This window comes from Pyxicephalus adspersus, chromosome 10 (assembly GCF_032062135.1).
Source record: "Pyxicephalus adspersus chromosome 10, UCB_Pads_2.0, whole genome shotgun sequence".
Lineage (NCBI taxonomy): Eukaryota > Metazoa > Chordata > Amphibia > Anura > Pyxicephalidae > Pyxicephalus > Pyxicephalus adspersus.
The window spans coordinates 43,197,764-43,212,114 of record NC_092867.1 but is presented as its reverse complement, the minus strand read 5'-3'; the positions used below and the strand labels follow the sequence as shown (position 1 = coordinate 43,212,114).

Sequence of the window (14,351 nt, the reverse complement as noted above, 5' to 3'; positions counted from 1 at the left end):
CGGAGTGCCATTTACGGTCTGTAAGAGATAAAACATACTAGCCATGCTAGAAATTAAGGTTACTTTACAAAGTATACACTGCACGTGGTTGTGGCACTCTTTAAACTACATGGGCTGTGACAGAACATGTGTTACTTAGTGTCACTGCAGCTGTTGCCTCATTGGTTTTCAAGGTAGATTTACTAATGATAACCACTGACCCAACAAATCATGCTGTGTGTAAAAACGTGTCATATCCTATGGGTAATCTGATATAAGATCAGCATACTAGCTCATCAACAATGACTGACGTGTGTGAAATAATGAAAACTGTGAATGATTTAATTGCACTTCTTGAAGGCGTATAGGCATACACCCCAAGTTACAGCTTCAGCTTTCCATAAATGTTTTGTATTAGGTCAGCCAGCATACCTATTAATGATTGTATGTTACTAAAAACGCCCCCTACCTGTATTTATATTATACCAATATCTTAGAATTTGGTAAAGGACTAAAAGTATTTGCAAATCAATCATCGATGATTATTATAGCAAGCTATAGCCGGAGCCTAAGAATAATAAGAGACAGGTAAAACACTCCCAATGTTCAACATGCAGAGTCTTCCATTTATACCTTCAGTACAAGAAATAATTCACCACTGCAGTGCAGTTCACCAGTGGTTGATGGAATCTATTTACTGCACTAGTGGAGTGTGTCAAACAGCGGAAGATGACCAATGAAGGCAGATATGAAAAACAAGGTAACGAGGGAGAAACCAGGAGTGATGTAAGCAATGGAAGAAGGGAGGGAGGACTACGCTGAAAAAATGATGTAAATCGGGAAAGAGGAGGCGCAGAAAAAAAAAAAAAAATTGTGGAAAAATGATGGAATCCCTCGGTAAGGCGGCTTTACAAGGAATACCTCCTCTGACCCAATTAGTCTACCTATTCCACTTAGTAGTCTTTGGCAGAGGAGCTTACAGTCTGTAACAGACCTGCTGGGCAGAACGCCTTTGCAAAACACAGAATTCGCTAGCCCCTTGGTGACAGGAGGCGATAGTGACCCAGAGAGGAATGCCAGCTCTCCCAGCTCGGCATAACCATGGCAACCATTCTCCGCACTCAATGTGTAGGCTAACCGGAAAATAAAAGAGAATACACAGGAATCCATTACTAAACACGTACATGGGTTGGATGATATACAATCTGTACTTAACCCTGCTGTCTCCAGAAGTACAAACAACAAAATATATTGGATTGGCTGTTCCTAATCAGAGTATCACTGCATCTCATCAGCCTACAATGGCCAGTTACATGGAGGCAGGGGCTATTTCTGCATTAAACCTGCACATCATGCCGGAGCAAACTGTGATTATAGAAATGTAAAATATTCTATAGGGATCATCAAATCATCCCCTGTGTAGGGTCTCATTTATACAACCATAAACAATGTATTACAGAGTGTGCACAAAACCATAAATTCATACTCCTGAATAAAATAAGAATAAAATACAGGCACTTTGCCATATATAACAAACATTCACTTAGGTGAATGAACAGGATGCACATGCCTGAAGAAGGTGGAGCATGTTAGAATAGGTTTGTGAACTACACTGATTGATCCAAGTCCTGTAGCAGTACATCAATACCCACCTGGTTCCAGGGAGGAAATCACAAGGTGCAGCCTTCTCCAGGAGGGCCCTCCACCAGTGGGAGAGGTCTGCAGCAAACACAAATCCTGCTGCACACCCAGGGAGACAGCCCATGGTTACATCCCTATTGCTCTCCAGCGTGACCTAGTTAGCACGGAATTCCTGTGGGTGTTGCTAAATCCTCCAGGTAACTCGGCTGTGTTTTTCACTTTAGTTTGTAAACACTTTTTTTTTTCTCCATGGAGGACCATGGGAGTTGTACAGTCAGGGGACAAGCTTAGGCAGACAATCAAAGCTTTCTATTCGTCAGGGATAGACACATATTAAATTACCTGAACATGTGTTATCCCTATTCTGTTGGAAAGTTTACTGCTACACATGTTTGTGTTTACCTAAACACTACATTCTTATGTTTTGCTGAGGAGGGATGTCATCCCTTATATAGGAGATATGATGTACGCAGATAACAATGTTGCAGAGGATGGTATACAATTATCTGAGCCCGCTACAGTGATAGATTAATAGTTTTGGAAAGGTAGGCATCACGGAGACTTCAATTTGTTTAAATCGTGTGAATATGAGACACTTCTAATAATGTATATGTCAAATATCAATTTGTGGCTTTTTAAAATACTTACACTTTATATTTTTATTTTTGCAAAAATTGCAGAGAATTGTAAATGAACTATCAAAGGGAGTAGTACTATGAGTGTAGCCAATGTAGGATAAATAGTTACCTTTCCCAATTAAGCAATATTTGTTCAACAAGGTCCTAATGTTTTCTCTTCATACTGTATATGTGAAACATAAGTAAGCTGAAATCTTGGTAGCCTTCAGGTGTCCTTTGAGGGTATGGCTCACCCATAAGAACAGGGCTATAATATGTATGCTTTGTATTAACAGGATCTAGTTTAGACCACAGAGGTGGATAAATTGCTGTGTCAGGTTGGATGGGATACTAGGAACTCACGGGGTAGGGATTTTATTAAATGACAACTTTACGAAATGTAAGGACTAAAGCTACGTACACATTTCCAATTATTATCGATGTTAAACGAACGACGAACAATCCTGCACGATATCTACGAACGATCGTATAGCACCGATCCTGCACATACAGATAACGACACGATCGTTCGTAGATATTGTACACACAATAGATACGATCGTTTGAGAGATAGAGGAACTATGTGCACGACAGGAAGTGAACGAACGTTCGTTCATTACGCATGCTCAGACCATGGACGATCAACGAACGATCGTACACACGAACGATGGTCAACGATCGTCGTCCAATCCGATCCGCCGGTCCGGTCGTTCGTTTCCAACGACTTTCCTCGTTCGTCGGCGTCGTTGGTTACTTTTTTACGAACGATTTTTGCCCAATCGATCGTTCGTCGTTCATTTTCAACGATAAAAATTGGAAGTGTGTACGCAGCTTTAGAGGACTGGAAGATTAGCTTAGTCAAATATTATAAAATCTCTGCGAGTGCCAAAATGCATTTGTAAAGGTGAGAACTGTACATGCATATGCACAAAATATACTCTAATATATCGAGGGACTGGGAAAAAGTTCTACGTGGCTTGACTATCTAAGGAAAGCTTCATATAGCCTTACAAGTCTTTAGTATTGATATACCCAAAAAGCAATGAACATTGTAATTTGCCACCCCCAGCAATCTCTTAAAGGACCCATGGCAGAAGGGCTGACACAAAAGGATATATAATAATATATTTCTCAAATTGTTTGCGTCTTCTTGCAATTATTATTTCAATATTCAGGATTGTAGGTAGGTAAAGAGTACTTATGGATCTGCCCTGCACTAAAGAAATATTAATATACTAATAATATAGTAATTAGGTGGATGCCCCCATACATGATCTGCAATGGTAAAAGTAAAAATCAGATTTTATTACACAGTGCCACCCAGTGACCAAAATTAGCATCATTCAACATTTGCACATGTACTCTCTCCTAATTTGCATCAGTAGCACAAACATCAGAGGGGGGATACTAAATTATATTCTAGACTACTGTCCATTTCAAGCTGACCTTCTCTACATTCATAAATATTACCACTGCATACGATATATTAAGTGGCTGATTGTACACTCTGCAGAAAGAATTCATGATATGCATGTACAGGAATTCAACAGATTTTACTTTTTATCAAAACTGCGCAAACAATATTTGTTGATCAGTGGCTATTAAGTTCTGCTCTAATATTGTCTTCACTGAAAACACCTGGTGTTATCTTAGAAGCCCATTAGTTAAACAAGTCCATTGTATTTCCAAACATCTCTCCTCCAGTGTTTTAATTTATTTATTAAGTGGCAGACATCCAGTGGTGCTCTGTGATCAGAAACAAGATAAAATATAGGGAAGGAGATAGACGAGGTGGGGGCAAAGCTTCTGCCAGTGAATACTTACCTGGTATATTAATACTAAGCAAATAGTTTATAAAAGGAGATTACATGGAAACCCCTGATGAGACTGTGAGGCACCAAAAGCAATTTTTAATTAACACCTAAGAAGAAATTAGTGCGCAGCTAAATATTTCCAGTTCGTAAGTTTCTGCTAACTACAAATAGCCGATATATAAATACTCTGGCATGCTGGGCTAGCACCCTCCTCCAAGACTCTAATCTGGGGGATATTTTTAACCTGCTTGGAAATATCTCAGCCTACATTTATCTGTATGTCATAGCATGTGGTTTATGGAAAGACAATTTACACTGCAGGGGTCAAGCTATGCAATATTAAACTGGGTTTCTATTGATCATCTGATTTCAGCTGCAGTGTAGAATTATTATGAAAGGATCTGATACAAGTAGCCAACATATTTAAGTTTAAGGAACACAAAAGTAAAGGGTAAAGAAAAGTGAACCTGGGCTGGACGTTACCTAACATATACAGAGGGGTGAAGCTTAGCAAGGCCGGGGCCACACTGGTGATGATTCTTTGATACTGAAAGATATAACTAAGTATTTAACATTCTTAGCAGGACAGCAAATTATTGTAGCCCTTGGCTAATGCTTTGTTCACATCTTCCAATCATGTGCAGAAGCAAAAATAAAACAAAGTGTTTCACTTTATTGGGCTAGCCCAAATTACCATATGGCTACGTTTACACAAGTGGTAGATTTGTGCACAACCCATGCTCTCTGTGTGCAAGCAGTGGCCTCTCTGCACCACACCTTCTTATTGAGTAAAGGTGCGTACACACTTCCAATTTTTATCGTTCCAATCGAACGACGAACGATCGATTGGGCAAAAAATCGTTGGTAAAAAAGTAACCAACGACGCCGACGAACGAGGAAAGTCGCTGGAAACGAACGACCGGACTGACGGATCGGATTGGACGACGATCGTTGAACATCGTTCGTGTGTACGGTCGTTCGTTGATCGTCCATGTTCAGAGCATGCGTGATGAACGAACGTCCGTTCACTTTCCTGTCGTGCACATAGTTCCTCTATCGCTCAAACGATCGTATCTATTGTGTGTACAATATCTATGAACGATCGTGTCGTTAACTCTATGTGCAGGATCGGTGCTATACGATCGTTCATATATATCGTGCATGAACGTTCGTCGTTCGTTTTCCAACGATAATAATTGGAAGTGTGTATGTAGCTTAAGACCTATATTTCTGCTGTCAGTATAGTTCAGGAGACATGTCAGCCCACTAAAATTAGTACTGCTTATCCACAGGGAACAATGCCCCCCGCGTAAGACTAGCAAGGCACAGGTTCTGTGAATAATCTAATCTTGTAAACTCTGATAAAACATATGAATTTAGCTTGTCCGATATGTATTTCTGCAGATGGATATAGTATATGACCAAATCTATTAACAAACTGTAAAAATGTGCACACAGCTAATTAAAGAGGGCTCATCACTGACAGGTTATGTAAGTTGCCACAATGAACTAATTCTAAAAAGTGCTAATTGCTTGGATGTAAAGATGATCTTTTTGGTTTCACAGGTTTCAGTCACAACCCTTAAACAAACATGCAGATGCATGTAGAAGGCATTGAAGGCTGAAGACCTGAAAACCAACCAGGAAAGCTGCATTTTTTAGAACCATTTCAAGCTGACCTTCTCTACATGCATAAAGATTATAAAAGTTGCAATAGCAACTTTTATAATCTCTGATTTATAGTACAGGTATTAGATTCACACCTTTTTTTGTCTAAACAAAATGAAGTGGGTTAGATCGGTGCTTCTGCAAAATTTAAAAATGCATAGGAGTGTCTACATTCATTCAGGATGGCAGATGTGATGATGTGGGGTCATGTACCACAATGCATCAGCCCAATGTTTACAACAGTGCACATTATGGGAGAAAAAGTGGCGGTAATTCATCAGCTGTACTTTTGTGCACTACCAGGACTATCTTCAATTTTCGAACAACGTGTTATGAGAATAAATGCAAAAATACTAGCTGTGATGGCTGAATGGCTTCATCTTATGTTTGGAACATAGGGACTTTCTAGAATTATAAAGCAGTGGTAAAACACTATAAATATTGTACAAGGTCCATTATCCTCATTGCCATTTTTAAAAAAAAAATATAGGTGTTCCCTTGGAGCATTCACCCTTTTGGCAGGCCTTTCTTGCCATACGCACAACCATACTTTAGCGGGAACCTAATCTAACACTTTTATGTCAGAATGAAGAGACTTCACATATATATCCACCAGTAAGATCACCAGTTAGATAGTGTTGGACTTATAAGACAGGAAATGGCAGGTTTAAACCCCCGTGACACCTTTAATTTAGTGAACAAGGGATTTGGATAGGAGTTAAATGTACCTACAGGAGAGGGTTTGTGGGACAACCTACTGAAAACATGGTTAGTATTTGAAGTACCGAGGTCTAAAAGTCTATTTAAGGACAATATTTGCATGGAATTTACACATTCTGTTCCTATTTGCCTAAATTTACCCTGGGTGTTCCAGTATCCTTAATATTAAAATATACTGGCATTTTAAGTTTTACACAAAATGGTTGTTTTTGATTGGCCAATATGAGACCCTGTCGTAGATATTAGACCATGGGCTTTTAGGGCCAAAGACTGATCTGAATAAAAAGCAGAAAGATTACCAGATAAACAAGTTAAATAAAAATGGGTTCTGTCTACCGTGTACACAGTAAATTGTATATCAGTGTATGCCATTTAGTCTGGCTGCTTTTGCTTTGACTAGCCTTTTAAATGAACTGCAGGTGTATGAGCAAACTCCTGAATCCATAAACACACATTTGAGATGTGTACATATTTTACAGCACTGTGTGGAGTTTGGGCAAAGGGCAGAGAAAACAGCACAAGCCTTTAAAAAGGATTTTAAGTAGCTGACCTTTTAGTACAAAATGAAGGTGAGAAGAGGTAAGAGCACAAATCTCCATCACACAAGATGCAGACCGGACAGCTCCCTCTGTAAGGTGTTCACACACAGAATGATTGTATTACTACATCTTCTCAGCACAAATTTCAGGTCACAGCACTGCATACCTCACACTTTTGTGTTTGTTGAGGAACATGTCTTGCGGTTAGAAACATAGGTAAAACCTTTCCTTAAGTCAACAGCAAATAAAAGTCTTGCTAGTAGAACAGACTTTTGCTCTTACTGCCGACAAAACACTCTATAGTGCTATCTATTTATTGCACTGCACCTTTTGTTCTACCAATATCCATCATAAAGGAAGCACAAGAACCCCAAGATCCTCATCGCTGTGCATCACTGCCCACCTTCCCATTACACAATGGTAACTAATAGCACAATGATGTTGCAGTGGAAAGGTCTTGCTGCATCTATCAAGATCAAAAGTCCTAAACAACATTTAAAGACACAAAGACGCAATTCATTTGTCATCTCTATTAATCTGTTGCAAACTTAATTCTGAAAGTAAAATTGTAAATAGACACGGAAAGGCATAAAAAGTAATCTGATACGAATCATGTAAAAAGTCTAAAATTAAATATAAAAAAACTACTGCTTCAGAAAGGGACTTGACCTCTTCCACATCTTGCTGCAACACATGTTCAACTGCTATAAATTAATTGTTGTTATTGATACTAAAATAAAAATCAGAACTAAAACCCCTAAAATAAAATATATACCTAAAAAACAGAACAGGTGCACAATTCTGCAAAATGTCAGATAACAGCTCACAGATCTGAGAGGTCTTAGATTTACACATTTCATTGGTATGTGACTTGCACTAGCTACAAGTTCCCTGTTAAAGGACTGCCAGAAAGAACAAAACTGTGTGATTTGTGGTTCTATATATCAAACAAAATGAGTTTCACGGGAATCCCTCGGGAACCGATGAGGCAGCCGTGTTTTACACCTGTCGACACAGTGCTGAGGATCAAACCACTAATCCAAAGGGGAACCTTACGTTAGGATTCGGAAATGTCTGTAAACAATTTTCCAATTCAATCAAACATCATTTCCACCATTGCTACCAGTCCCGCACACTATCTACACTCTATATCATTATTAGGCTCACAATCTAATGTTGCTATCATAGTCAACTGTCATTAACACAGTCTATGGGCAGTTGTGAAAGAAACCCAATTAACCTAACTGAATGTTTTTAGGATGTGGGAGGAAACCAGAGTGCCCGGAGGAAACCCACGCAACCACGAGAACATGCAAACTCCTTGCAGATAGTGTCCTGGCCGAAATTCGAACCTGTGAGTACTAGCCACTGAGCTAACCATGCTGCCATATGTGGAGTTATTCTGGTATATTTGAGTATGCTACCAAACATAGCTTACCTCTCTAATTCATATTTCCTTTATGGCCTTTGGAACCTCCCGAAATCCAAAACATGTGAACTTAGAACACCAACAGGGCAGGAAGGAGGGAGATGATGACATAACTTTTTCCATGACTATTAGATCTGAAGTCTAGGCGGCCATATACTTTTGGCAGGGAGATATGAAAGGCTACAATCAAAATGCAGTTTGCAGTTTCATACTCTCATATCAGAACGTATGTATGATTTGTCACATTTCACAAAGTTCACTATGTTTTACAAAGTAATATTTTTTAATGCAAGGTCACCGCCTATTTAAAGAAAGAAAAAAACTGTAAAACATAGCATCGTGAAGGAATATTGGCATGCTCAAATATTTAAACACAAAAGCGTTAAGGGTAAATGTGATCAATACCTTTCTCTAGTTTATATTTTCAAACTTCTAATAGTTAAATTCCATCAATAAGGCAAATAACATAGAGTCATACTATTGATCCTATAAAACACCTTTTCATAAAAAGTATGTGTCTATCCAAACCCAAGCAATATTCTAGCCCAACCCTGTACTTTGAAATAATGTCACCTAACCATATGAAGGAGTCCCCATATTAAAGTACCGAATCCAACTTCCCTCCACACTCATAAGAAATAAAGTTGAATCCCATAAAAGTGTTTTGTTGTCCCATTTTGGCATTTGTAAGTATCAGCAGGATCCATCATCTATAGGAGTGTTTCCTAAACAGGGTTTTGTGAAACCATAGGGTTCCTCCAGGGGTTGCTAGGGGTTCTTTGAGCAATGAGCAGTTTGTGTCTCCCCGGTCAGTTTCACAGATTTCAATAATCTTTTTAAAAGAATGCAGATTTCTCTTTTAAACTAGCAACTTTCCACAAAGATAGAATGACAATCTCATCTCAGTGAACAAGACACTCGTACTGGCGTCACTAACATCTTTTAGCAAGTGTTATCACAGCAAGGTTATAGAGGCAGCTTGCCTCTTCCTAGACACGTCAAGTCCAATCAGATTCTTAATTGCATAGTTCTTGTCTAGGTCTTTAGACCATGATAGATCATTCCCTACAACAGCTTTATCAGGTTATTTATCATCTATTCTGTTCTGTTAGCTCCATAGCAAGCAGCAACAGAAAGATGCTTACTACAGCAACCATAGCTTTCCTGGATATGAATTGCAAGCTTAACGGATCACACTGCTTACATTTCAATACACAGCTTGTTTTGTGTCAAAATGTAGATAAACATTTATCGGTTTAAAGAAATTCTCTGATCTCATTGAGAGATGAAACTAAATTACAGAATAAAAATAAAAGTGTTACACACTGTGAAAGTGTCTATTTCACTATGGATCCTCCATTCTGTCCTATTCTTCTCCTCCTCCTGTGTCACTGTCTGTATCAGTCTGTCATTTGCAACCCGTATTTATTATACAGCGCTGCGTAAGATGTTGGTGCTATATAAAGCCTGTTTAATAATAATAATATTTGATGCACATCATTAGCATTACAACTGGTTGCAAAATTTACTCAATGGTTGTAATGCATTTAGCAACTGTACATATGACTGCACTGGTGAGCAAAGCTTTGGATGCAATGCTCAGGCCACAAAATTATCTTTAAAAAAAAAAAAAAAAACATAAATTATGTGTATTTTTCACTGCTGGTTTACTTTTTCAGTAATTGGATGTTCACACCATAATGCATTGCTCTAAGGAGCATTGCTTTAGGCAACCAATTTTGAATGGGCTGTCATTACACCTCAATAGATGAAAAAATAATTCCTGCAGCACACTGAAATGATTTGTGGTGCACTACTGCTTTACAGCACAATTGCCGCAATCACATTACAACACACATACACAGTGCACTGTATTGCATTTTGTTCTGTATGTTGTGGTTCAAAAAAGGGAACCAACAATTTGAACTTATTCAATCATTTAAAAAAATAAAAGCAACTAATAAGTATTTTAATAAAAGAGAATTTTATTTAACATCTTGTCTATTACATATCCAGAACATAGAAACAGATTAATATTATGCACAGCTACCAGTTGTTACCTAAAGTGGAGCCCTACCCATACAAACTAGTTGACATATGCCCTTAACCTCTCTTGGTTGTTTATCCTGTAGATAAACATAATTACAAGATCAACATATCCAACATTGTCCTCTTGGCAACATTCTCCCGATGCAGGTTCTATCCTGCACTGCCACCTTAATTCCAGAAGCCAAGGATCACCAGTCCCTCAATGACACGCTGCCGGATCATCTGTCTGTCACCTGCCTATGACTGGACAGTGAAGGAGAAGCAGTAGACTAATAAAGTTATCTCTACTTTTTACTTTCTTTCAGTGTGTTCTTTGTAAGACTTATGATGAATTTACATCAAACTGACAAGTACTGCACCTTCCTCTCCCAGTTTACCATACATGAGATTATAACAAGCTGGACCTGGGTCAGATTTACTTATTGATACGGAGCATTTCAAACACAACATTTTTAAAAAAAATGTATAACTGAATGCACTGCCATTTTCCCAATATCTGCTTGGAGTTCAGTTTTGAAGAGAAGCTTAGGATACAAGCTGTGGAATTCAAATCACCAAAAACTGTAGATTTGGGGCTACCAGAACTCAAGCAGACAGGGCTTTTAATACAATACATAACTACTGGGACCTAAAAAGTCATCTCTTATCAGATACTTTATGGTCTGGCTTTACATATAACTTGTCTTGTGATAAAAGGAATTAAAATAATGCAAAATCAATTACAAAAATCTCACACATACGCTTAAACATGTTACATGTTTTTTAAAAATTAGCCTTTTCAAACATTTCAAAATATAAAAGTTTATGAAAGAATTGTAATGTAGCACAAACATAAATTGCAATAGTATAATGACTTTCCTATATATAAAGAATGCTGCTATGCCCAATTGTTGCCTGTTTTTCTGTAAAGCACATATCAAAGTGTCTTGAGCTTCAGTTGGTTTCAGAGGGAAGCCAGCACGCAGGAGAATCACATTGCCATCAACTTCAGCAGCACAACTTGGAATGGGCTTGTTAGCTGATGAGGTCTTTAAGCTGCTGTGAGCCTATGTAACAAGACACCTTGAAAGCTGTTACTGCGAATGCCTTTGTTCTGACTTCCAACTAACACAAGACTTTTTCTCATTGTAGTTCCTCAAAGTATTCGTCTGCCGCAGCTCTCAACGCTCACCTCTGTTAAAGCACAAAGAATGGCCAGTTCTTGCACTCCAGCACAAAAAGGATGAGTGCATGCACAAGTACTGCTAACACATTAGGAACTTTCAGCCCATACATGCTATTCTGACAGGCAATGCGTACATCAGAATCCTCAGACTTTTCTTACATTTCCCAATGGATATTCTCTAATAGATCTTAAAATTTCAACTAACTGCCCTTTGTGTAACCGGACGAAATGACAGTTGCTAAGTTTACTTGTTTTCTGCCAGCTCTAGTGATAACCACACCTTAGTGTACCTATAGACATAGGGTATGTGTTCTCTGAGAAGTGTTCTTGTTCATTGATCAGGAGTGCAAACAATGACATTTCTCCTCCCCTCTTAGTTAGTATAAACCTGCATGTCAAGCTGAGCCAAGTATAAAGATATCAATCCAATAAAGGGGAAACTAAACATTTTATACATAGAAGACAATGAAAATAATGTACTTCACTTAAGCATGCTTGCTTCGAAAAGAGTTTACCCTTTTTATTGGATTCCTGTAGGTGTTTATGCACAGATCCTCAAACTTTCTGAAAGATTAATTGGTCCTTGGCTAAAATGGCACTAGTTGGAATTTCTTCCTATGCTCCTGTCAATCTCAAACCAGTATATTGAGCATTAAGCTCATATTCTATAAAATCATTTTACAGAATTTGACAATCACCAAATGAGTCTCTTTTTCTTGGTTTGAACACAACAGTCTGTCATTACTACAATATGTGCCATACTTTGTGCCACAAAACCCCATTTACACACCACAGCATTATGCTTAATTATTACAGTAGTGACAGAAACCCATTACATGTGCTTGAAATTGTCCTTTCCCCTTCTGCCAGTTAAGTCATAGAAGCCAAATCCCTCATCTACGTATAATCAATGACACAGGACCTAGTGGCTGAACCTTACGTAGATGATCTCACCATGAAACTTGGAACCACCACTATAAGCTTTTATTAATGTTTCATTAATAAAAAAAGGAATAAAAATGGACAATAAAAAATAACTGATGATGAAATCGTTGGATTACAGGATATATAGTAGAAAGAAAAAACATAAGCGCTACAATTCAAATGATAAATACATGCATCAAATATGGCTTAACTAATAGAGAAATTGGGGTTCTAGGCTAAATCCAACTTGATAATAGATACTGTGATATAAGATCACAGTAAATCAAGGGCAAAACACTTCAAACCGAGATCAGGCTCATGCCCCCCAAAACCTTCTAACTTTCATTCAGTATAACTTATAAGACATCTGCCAGGCTGAAATTTTAAAATGGAAGTCCAGCTTTGTGTTATCCCCCTGCCTTCAGTCAATTACATATATTGTAAGGATGTAACATTCTGTAGGAATTCTACCTGCTTATCTTAAAGAGACACTAAAAATACCATTTCTGTTATGTGCTAATGAAAGAGTTCAAAACAAATCACGACTAGGAGGTCCCTAGAATAGTAGTGGATGTCACTTAATGTTTCTGTGCTTTCACACTGTCAGGGGGTATGTTTGCGCAAGCTGAATGATGAGGGGTCATGTTAAGTTTGTTAATCTCATAATTCATAATGCAATCCAATATAATTTAATGCAGTCTGAATGAAAATGTGTTTACAGTACAATCACGTGCAATGTGAGTGTCACAGCTTTCTTGCTATAGAAACAGGCAATAGAAGGGCATTGCATACGGAGGAGATATGCACATGGACTGAAAGGTCCACTTTAACCACAATGAATACATGTACAGTGATAATCGTTTGGTTGTTGGGTGCCCACAAGCATTCCCATAAAAGAGATAAATAATTTCTCATACACATTCACATTTGACAACACTTAAAGCATATTTTCAGGCAAGCCTGCCCAGCCTTGCAGCCCTAATGCAATTTACAATATGGGCAGCACCGTGGCCCAGAGGTTAGTGCTCTGGCCTTTGCTGAATGAGAAGGAGGACCCCTTCAGATGATATGGACACTTTCTACTGGCTGTTCAGCAGCAGCATCCTCTATTACAGCCTGTTGCACTTATGTCAATACGAGGAGACCAATGGACACAAGAACAGACTGCACCACTGAATGAGTGGTCCAAGCTTCTGGAAGTAGCACTAGAGAGGGAAAAGAAATAGGGACTGCAAATATTTTATTAAGGTGATTGGTAGGCATGATAAGATGAGTAAAAGTGTGACCAGCAATAGGCTTCAAAATAAAAACTAAATGAAAGGAATGAATAAAACAAAACAACTCTCTGAGAAAATGCCAATGTAAGCGGCCACACACATGTATGGCTTTAAGTGGGGACACGGACAATATGTAACTGTATCAGGATGACTTCTGTTAGTGCAGGATGATCAAAAAAAATCACATTTTATCTCTGTGAATTGGGAAGTGTTTCAAAGACTTGGAGCAGAGGGCGAGCTTTCCTACTTTAATTCCAATATATCTTGCTTAGGAGCTTTACTGTGTTAATAGAGAAATGTGAACACATGCAGGACTAAACCTAAATCCTAATGTAAACCCAAGGATGAAGGTTGTTACATTGTTTTCATTAGCTGGCCGTGCGGAGCTGATGGTCTCAGCACAATCATAGCATCTCATAGCAGCTGACAGTTTCATTTCACATTGAAACGTTCCAATGACTTTATAGCTCTGCTCTTCCGCCAGCCACTTTTTCAGTCATTAACACACCTGTGTTAACTGTTTACCAAA

At 38.4% G+C, this 14,351-nt stretch overlaps 1 protein-coding gene across 1 annotated transcript in view; it reads right to left on the bottom strand.

The window, feature by feature from the left end:
* Positions 1-1,649, bottom strand: part of ZMIZ1 (zinc finger MIZ-type containing 1) — a 48,870-nt gene extending 47,221 nt beyond the window's left edge. The window contains exon 1 of the mRNA XM_072425090.1: positions 1,632-1,649. The gene's annotated coding sequence lies outside the window, so the exon portion shown is untranslated. The remainder of the gene's footprint in view (positions 1-1,631) is intronic.
* Between the last annotated feature and the right edge of the window lie 12,702 nt (positions 1,650-14,351).